Source organism: Rhipicephalus microplus, chromosome 2, assembly GCF_043290135.1.
Source record: "Rhipicephalus microplus isolate Deutch F79 chromosome 2, USDA_Rmic, whole genome shotgun sequence".
NCBI classification, from domain to species: Eukaryota; Metazoa; Arthropoda; class Arachnida; order Ixodida; family Ixodidae; genus Rhipicephalus; species Rhipicephalus microplus.
Genome location: NC_134701.1, coordinates 82,804,426 through 82,814,293, shown reverse-complemented (window position 1 = coordinate 82,814,293; position 9,868 = coordinate 82,804,426).

Below are 9,868 nucleotides of genomic sequence, written 5' to 3'. Positions count from 1 at the left end.
AGCCTTTTTCAAGCATCACATTAGAGCAGACCCTAGTGAAGGACTTCGTCACAGCATATAGGTGGCATAAACTTGGCTTTTCGTTTTTCACAGCAGGTCTGGTTAGTTTGCGTTACAAGCCACGCTTCAAATTTGAAATGTTTTGGAGGGTACACAAGTTAAACCTCTCATATATATGTATACATGTTATATACATGGAAATGGGTATGGGTGCGCTTCTATGTGTCATGGGCAGAAATGAAAGGAAGCTGGTAGGTTAAAACCCTCTGAAATTTTTCAATTTCACTTTCCTGCATATACATGCACACATACAAATGCGCGTACGAGCATTGATAAAGCACGTTTGAACATTTCTCCCTTCGAAAGAATTTCTCGCTACGCTCCTGGTGTTTGTGTTTGAAAGAAAACTCCATGCGACACACCAAATTGGGGAAAAAAACATCAAGCAGTTTTAATTCTCTCGCCAGTGAGGTTTACACGAAAAATTTGATTAAGGGCAAATATTGGGGCGGGGGGCGGGGCGAGATAGTGAGTAAAAACTAAAAAAAAATGTAAAGTGATCCTCGTTGCATAGCGCACTAGGCAAAAGCGATAACAAGAGATCAGAATTGACAGAAAGGGGGGGTGAAGCTCGAGATAAACAAAAAAAAGATAGGGAGATGGTCGGATTTAGTTGAATGACGGCGGGGTGATCAGAGAGAGGCACGCAGGCCCCGGAAGGCACGAATGACACGACCACTTGGGTGTGCACGTGCGAGTGTACTCCCCCGCCACACACGCACACACAAAAACTTCGGCAATCACGTTTTGTTGATTTCTGTTATTTCGCTATACCACAACTTCACGATTTCTATAATCAAGATTACTTTGTCGCGCATAGTTTGTATGACCTTCTTTCACGACGCATAAATCCACAGACTACTGCAAACCTGTTGCAGCGTTCAGTAAGGATATTTGGAGACCCCGCCGCGGTGGCCTAGTGGCTAAGGTACTCGGCTGCTGACCCGCAAGTCGTGGGTTCGAATCCCGGCTGCGGCGGTTGCATTTTCGATGGAGGCGGAAATGCAGCCACCGCAGCCGGGATTCCAACCCGCGACCTGCGGGTCAGCAGCCGAGTACCTTAGCCCCTAGACCACCGCGGCGGGGTCTCCAGGCGGAAATGTTGTAGGCCCGCGTGCTCAGATTTGGGTGCACGTTAAAGAACCCCAGGTGGTCGAAATTTCCGGAGCTCTCCACTACGGCGTCTCTCATTATCATATGGTGGTTTTGGTACGTTAAACCCCACATATCAATCAAGAATATTTGGAGAAAATCACGCCTTCGTTCGCTATAGCCACACCTAGACATACGCTGACGCTCTTGCTGATAACGTAACCACACCCAGGTTACCTGCGCTTCTCGCGCCTGGCATTAAATTCTGATTATATCACGAGGCTCACGATAAGAAGTGCGGTAGCGAATATAATGGCTGACCAAAGTATTTCGCAGCGGATTCTCTCCGCGAGCTATAAAATGCTTGTTGTAATTTAAATTCTCATGAACTTCGTCGACGTAAATCAAGAAAACTTAAGTATTGATATTGCCACGTTCCATTTCCCAAGTTTTTGTTATCGTCCGAAAACACCGCACGATTCTCAGCGCAAACCGCGCCTGCAGTTTTCTAGAAGGTTCCGGACTGTAGTAGATCATTTCGATAAGATCACGCCCACTGTGCGAACGGTACAGATTGTTCTGGAAGCTACGCCACCGCCAGCGATAACGCTAGAACATTCGATGGCAAGAGTATAAATGCCGACGTGCTTCGCCGCTTGTCAGTTGTTGATCGAAGGCCGACGCTCCGTTCGCCGCTATCAGTCCGAGACTGCTATCTGTGCGAGACTGCTGCTGTAATTGGACTTTCAGTTGACCGGCACAGGTTCGCCCAAATAAACAGTTAAATCCTAACACGAAGTCTCCTGTCTTCGGCCACGTCACGACCCTGTGACATCTGGTGGAGGTGCAATATTGTCGGCCTTCAGAGCGAGAATATGCGCACCTCATGTGCGTGTGTTTCGAAAGATGCCATTCGGTGGACGTCCGTTGACATCACTGGTTCGCGAACCAATCTTCGTCTCCTTGTAGGCACTTCTAGGAGCCGAGCATGATTGATTGATATGTGGGGTTTAACGTCCCAAAACCACTATAAGATTATGAGAGACGCCGTAGTGGAGGGCTCCGGAAATTTAGACCACCTGGGGTTCTTTAACGTGAACCCAAATCTGAGCACACGAGCCTACAACATTTCCGCCTCCATCGGAAGTGCAGCCGCCGCAGCCGGGATTCGAACCCGCGCCCTGCGGGTCAGCAGCCGAGTACCTTAGCCACTAGACCACGGCGGCGGGGCTAGGATCCGAGCAGAAACCACCTGATGACTCATTCGGCATTCAGAAGTAGGATTTACAAATATAGCCACGAAAATACCTAGGCTAGCGGAACTACCACTGAGACACGACTGCATGAGCGGAGGGCATTCCGGAGAAAAGGAAACTTTTGAACAAGCTGCCTCGTTCGCCCTCGTACCGCCAAATTGTTTTTCCTTCAAATGAAATAGAAATGTGCAGGCAACACCTTAATGCACCTGGTGAAGCACGGAATATTACCTTTAACAAAGGTAGGCTCAATACTAGTATGCTCTGGACTCTTGATGTATTTGACGTTATTCAAATACGCCTCCCTGGTGGCGCATCTTATATTCTACATTTACATTAACTTAGCGAATAATAAGGCGCAGCTCCGTACAATATAAACGTTTAGAAAATTCTCAAACATTGCATTTTACTGCGACATAAAGTGCATTGCCTTTGGTGTCCCTTCAAAATACCATGTCAACAACTCAATAAGCAAAAGACTTCAGAAGAATCCTGTTAAAGGAAAGCTTATGAAAAATAGGCAGCATTGCTGGTATGCAATTTTCATTAGTGATTCTTGTCAGTCTAGGTAATAATCATCATCAGCGGTGGCCACGCGTTCACACGAGTAGCGCGAGACAGGCGGGGCAGGGTTCAGAAGAAGAAAGCCCACCGGTCAGACCAACATGGCTCTCAAACGCTACCGCACCGTCATCACGATCGCCGTCATTGGGGCTATGTCCTGTGCGGGCACGGTGCTCTTCGCGCTCACCATGAGTCGCGATCGGCATCACTCTGCCGCCTCCGACTGCAACTCGACTTCATGCCAGGACAGCCGCACCGAGGAAGCTGCACGCGCCAGCGTCCGGGAGGCCACCGAGTGCCGCAGCTTTTACGATTTCGTGTGCTCCAGGCACCGCCACGCCCGGCCGCTCCTCCATCAGCAGGCAGCGCTTGCGCTCGTCACCAGAGTCAACGTCTCGCTCTCTTCGTTCCCAGCGCTCTCGGAGGCCTTCCTGCGCGGCTCGTGTCCAGGTCACTATGTACTGCTAGGGCTCGATCATTACCGCGCATGCGTGGGCGGCAACTTGCCGCCCACGAAGTGGGAGCAAGTGGCGCGGCTGCTGCGACGTCTGGGACTGGCGGGTTGGCCTTTGGCGCAAGCGCGACCGCTTGACCGATCACCGTGGGACCTGGCTGGTGTGCTCGACTTTAACTTGGGAGTCTTCCCGCTGGCGCGCCTCTCACTGCGACGCTATTACGGAAGGGTAACATTACAGATGGACCGCACATCGCTACCGCTGCGGCTTCACCAGCTCTCAGTACCACCGCCACGTGATCTTGTCGGCTACTTACGAATCGTCGAGAATGCACTGGGGATAATGCATGATGGAGGAGTAGCGAATAGAAAAGACAACGCCATGTATCGGAGTGCAGCAGCAGCCATAGTCGAGCTGGAGCATTCGTTGGAACGAGCACAGCCACGTGACGTGTTTATGTATGGCGCTAGACTCATACGACTTGGTGACCTGCCACGGTCTCGTCACTGGGATTGGGGCGAGTACATTGCCATCGTGCGCGATGACTCGACTCTGCTCTCGCGGACGAACATGTCGCTGCTGATTCACGAGCCCGAGTATTTGGCCCTCGCCACCGAGATTCTGGGCAACACGAGTGCCACGGTGCTTTTCAACTACCTGGGCTACCGGACGCTTACGCACCTCGCACCGTTACTACCAGCCGAGGCGCACTTTCTGCTTAAACTGGCACCGTGGGCGGACGCGGGGCCGTCACCACTGTTAGCCGGTTGTCTACGGCTACTCGCGCAGCTGAACCCACGCGCGCTGCACTTTTTCGCTGTTCTGAAACCCGATGATACGAAATATAAACCTTCCAGCAGATCGCAACGTAGGGCTGACACGCTGTTTGTGGCAGTGCAGCGTGCCACAGCTGCTATTGTGGAGACGCTCCCGTGGCGCGAGAAAGACCTTGGCATGCGCCGTGCTCGCGCACTCCTTCGGTCGCGGCTCGTGCTAGGCGAAGGTCATGGCAGGATGAGCTCCAAGCAGGAGTGTGTACGAGGGAGTCCCGTGTTTTGGCCCTTCAAAGGTGGCATCCTCGAAGCTGTGCTCAGGGTGCAGTCGGCTCGTTCAAACGCCTTCTGGCTGGCGGAGAGTCCCGATGACGGCCTCGACTCACGACATCAGATCGAACCGTTTTCAATGCGAGCGGACTACTTCGAAGAGCCGAACGTGGTGTACAGTTCTCTCGCGCTGTCGGTGGCGTTAGAAGACCAGCCTTTGGGCGAAGTGCAAGCGGCAGCACCGCTAGTTGAAGCCCTGCTGCGAGCTGCTCTCCCGGGTGAGCCGCACGAACTCCTGCGTGTTCCCGTTTCCCAACTACGCTGCCTAGAACGCAACTTGGGAATATCGCAGTACGATGGCCACATGCCAGATCAGCTACGCGAGCTCTTGCAGCCATCGGTGCTTCTAAAGTTGCTGTTGCGCGGTCGCAACGAGTCCTCCGCATCGTTGCCCGTGTTGAAACAGCGGAAGCTCTCGCAGCGCCAGCTGCTCTTCGTGCACTGGACCTCGACGTTGTGCGACTCGCCTCAGCTTCAGAAGCGTCTGCGGCGCTACAAGCTGGTGCCGACCCGGCAGAGGATTGATGTCACGTTGGCAAACCACGCTGAATTCCACGAGGCCTGGCGCTGCCCCCGCGGTACAGCTATGCATCGCTCCAATGCGTGTCCTCCATTGACGACGTGAGATTTGGGAATAAAAACAACGTGGGCCTATTTTTCATCTGGTTTTTTATTCACTCGTTCACACACCGAAAAGTCCAAGGTGAAGCTCACTGCACACAATTATAGGAACACAGATAGATGGGCCAAGTGCTCACGAGTTAGTGCTATCTTGCACGCCTCAATTCTGGAAGGCAACAAAAGCCTTCGCAGCTACAGAAAGGCCGATTCCCTCTACGAATACTTATTATTTCACACCTCAATGAAATACCTTCCTGTGAAACCTTCATATTTATAAAGGCAACTTGTTCCCTCGCTTACGTTGCTGTTCACTGATACTTGTTTTACTGGTTTGGGCAAGAAGTAGGGCACATAACCACCTTAACGATCAGTGGCAGCATAAAGACGATGACATTAAAGCACAACCTAAAAAAAAATGGGTAAGCTTCATATTAGGGGCGCGAAGCTTGAAGGTTATGTGGAACTGGCTAGCCGCCTTTGTTAATGATCATGAGATCTCAATCATGGGCCATACCCTTTCGAGAAATGTGACACAGAATTGATCAGTACCAAATATTGATATATAAAAGAAGAAAAAGGCACGTGAGAACAGAATGATTCCAATAATTGTTTTTACCTATTTGAATGAGACACTTTATTCATTAACTTGAGTAGAAACTAAATACCTAAAAACATTCGTGCTTCAAAATAAATCATCACAGCTCTATTATTATTTAAAAAAGTTGAAATTTAGAATCGCGTTCGTTTTATTTCATGAAGGTAAACTACAAACGGCATCAAAAGCGTTCGTGGGGCTGAAGCCGAAGCATCAAAGGTAAGTACCGTCTACTGTTATTGTAAATGTGCGAGTGCGTGGCTGCGCTTGCGAAGCGCTGCTGCTGCCAGCGCTGCCACACAACGAAGCAAACATGCGCGGGCGTGGCAGTGCCTACAGGCGTGCCTTCGCGTCGTCGACTCCAATATTCGTGCTCTTGGGCACGCCGGTGTTGCACTGCCGTGAAAGAAAGCTTTGTTACAGTGTCATGCCTTTCCTGCAGCCAGTGCAACTTTTAGGGTAGCATTATCAAGACGTGCTTGACGGCAAGACACCTTCATTTTATTGACTGAAATGAAATTATAGCTTCGCGTATATGTATCGCTTTTAGAGCTGCTGAGAACGTACTGCTTTTTATCATAATTTTAAAATACGGCAACCTGAATAACAACTACTAGAATTTTATGTTTCTCTTGTGGCGAAAGGAGACAGGGTGTGAATTTGCACTTTAAAAAAATTGATGGCACCAAATTGCAATAAATATTCAACGTCACGCCGAAAGAACAACCACAAAAAGACAGAAACAAATATAGACACCACGGGCACGAATATTTAATGAAGACATGCACCAACTAGCCCAACAGCAAGTTCTGCCGAATTGCACTTGCTGCATATTGGGAGAATAGAAACAAAGAAGCGTACTTTCCCGTTCTGTTGAATTGTTGTATTAGTATAGCGCTGGCTTTCATTACTTATGCCACACAGTAAGCCTAACGAATGCTTGTAGTCACATGCCTGCAAGGATATCGGGAATTGAAATTTGTAGAATGGTATTACACTGTCATCACACATGCACTTGTTACAATATTTGTTGAGGCTTTACGTCCCAAATCAAAGATATGCTCGTATGGCACGCCGCCTTGAAAGGCCCGGAAATTTTAGTAATCTTGTTTACTGTGAATTGAACCTGGACCTAAGTAAAAGGGTATCCAGCATTTTACTTTCACTGAAATTCAGCGAACATACCCATTCAATCCAGCAAATTACTTTCCTGCGTCGACCTTCACAGAACTGAAGCCAATTCTAGAGATGTCGAATGCATCAAATACAACTCTAAAACGTTCCCTACATCCAGTGACCCCAAAAGCAGAAGAACCGCGGAAAGTGCAATGGTGAGGGTGGTTAACAAAGAGCAGTGCCTCGTGTTTCCCAAGAGCATGAGCACTGCACTGACAAGTGGCAAAATGCCGTCTTCACCGACGAGTCATCATTTACCACAAGATGGGGCCAAAGGCAGCACGTGTGGCGCTCGTAACTGTGAGTGAGAAACAGCTTATGTGAGAAGAGCAATTTGTACGTAATAAGTGTAGTTCAAAAATTTGTATGTCAGCATGGTCACGTGCAGTGTAAGGCGCAACGTTCATGTTTATTATTTCTTTTAGAATATTTTGATAAAAAATGTAACTCTAAGTGAAAATACAACGTTTCTAAAGCCAGGGCAACGATTGTTTGCGGAAGTAAACTTTAAATATGTAACATTAAAAAGAATGATTTTACAAGTGTTTTTGTATAAACGGCATAGGTAGTTTTTGTCTATGCCCCCGCAAAAATTCTGTACAATACTTTCATTTTTCGCACCGTGAAAAAGGCTGTTAAAAGCCCCCAAATGAAGGCACGCAGCAATTTGTGACCAAAATATTTTTGTATTGTTTTGTTTATATTAGAAAGCTAAGCTTCTCCCAAAAAATTCTTTTTCTTTAGATATATGCCTGATTTCATCCATTGGGCAGCAACCGGTGGTCGCTCGTCTGTTATTGTTTGGGGCACAATTACATAGGCAGGCCTGGGACCCCTTGCCACCACCTGACGAGCCTCGCTGCTGAAATGCCCCGCACGACATACGATGCCACTGTCTGCAAGCATCGCTGATCGTCTACTGAGTTGTACGCACCTGCATAAAAGCCACTGCTTCCCTCTAGGAGCTTGAGCTGGCCGCGAGTTTACTCAATGATCCCAGGAATGTGGAGAAAATCGGACTAACCAACACACGCCCTAAAACAACTTAGTCTTTTTCTACTGGAACAAAACTACAGCAACCACGTGCATAATTACATGGATGGCTGGACTACACCGTCCAGTTCAAGTGGAGCAGTGGTTGCACCATCACAAAGGGTAACTCGGCGCTTCAAGACTTCACATTTGACGACGTCCACGACGGCAGAACTGGAAGGTCTGCGTAGTGCACTGCAACTCATCAATTCTGAAAAAAGACCAATAAATGGGCCGTGTTTTCTGACTCAAAACCAGTGTTACAGTGCCTGCGGTCTGTTCTCCGACACGGATGCCACGACCAGTTGACCCACCGAACCGTTAAACTTCACCACCTCCTAATACATAAAGGACACAAAATCGTATTTTAATGGTTACTTAGGCATTGTGGTTTAAGCGGAAATGATTCCGCAAATCATGCTGCTCGCACGTCACATGAAGAAGCAAACATCATTCCGATCCCGCTTTCAAGAGCGGACGCGGCAAGATAGATTCGTCAACTGGCCTGCAGTTTGTTACTGATTGAGTGGAACAAACCAAGCATACGACGCACAAGACTACACAAGCTTGACCCTTCATTAGAACTCCGGCTTTCACATCTTCATTCACGTGAAGCTTCGCCTCTCTATCGCCTTTGGCTGGGAGCTGCTTTCACGAAAGTTTATACCACGTTAATCGGAATTACTGACAATATGGCGTGCGATGTTTGCGGCAACGATGAAAATATCGGACGCCTGCTGTGCCATTGTGCTCGATTTGCCTCACACAAACAAGTACTCACGAACGCATTGTGGTGACAGCGTTATCGGCCTCTTTCTGGTTGTCTTTCTGGTTAACCTCCCTGCCTTCTCCCTTTTCTTGCTTCCTTCTGCCTTAGTCAGAATTTAGAACAAGTTCACCGCTGACATGCAGTGTTCAGTACTGAACGACGTCATGTTATTGTACCTTGTGAATTGACCTCTTCGTGACAGCAACCTTATTTTTCATCACAGCGACTTCCACTTACAAGTCCAAAAAGGTTGAACCGGTTCCAGAGTCCAGGTGTGCGCACCTTCTTAAGTGGCTTGCGCAAAATCCAGACCTCAATATTATTGACGACAGATGGGAGACCGTGAAATAATCAAAGGTATGCCGAAACCTCCATGTAGTCTTGGTGAATACACTGTGAACCAATATAGAAAAAAATGGGAGCAGTGTAGAGCCAACCACAGCCTATACACATAATGTAGAGCTCTCCACCAGGAAAGATGAGGGCTGTCGATGACGCTACCAAAAGTGTCACACGTTACTGAATCCAGAAAGCGCTCAAGATAGGATTTACCACCCAGCCGTGAGCAGTCTTGATTGGGTGTTGCAGAAAAGCAGGCTCGCGATTTTGCTTTCTTTCATGCACTCACGTCTACGAGAAGTATTAGTGGTCTCAATAATCTAGTTTTGTTTATCGCAATGGATTTCTTGGCCATTTGTGTTATCGAACAAACTGCAAATATATTCTGCTGTTTCTATGAAACTCCGATTGGTCGTTTTATCTTTGACGGGAGAAAAAAAAGGTGAAATATTTGTGTCTGTAAATCACTTAAATAAATTCTATATTTGAGTGAGTTGTATGCAAAACTGTTTACTATAAATATTGATCTTTCCGTTTCAAAGTGAACAGTTCAACTATTCTATACAATATCGAATGATGCCACTCACAGCATCACATGCCTATGCTCAAGACTGTAAGGGAACCTCCGAGGGAGACCGCCCAACACGCTCCCTCTAAATGTGCACGCGAAATTCTCGTATTCACTCGTTTAAGCCGACAAGGAAATGCATGCGGTAATGTCACCTTGTGAATTATTCTCAAGAAATTTAGAATTTGCGGATAATACTTACTCAAAAGCGCCTGTTTTTTACCGTCAATTCAAAGAT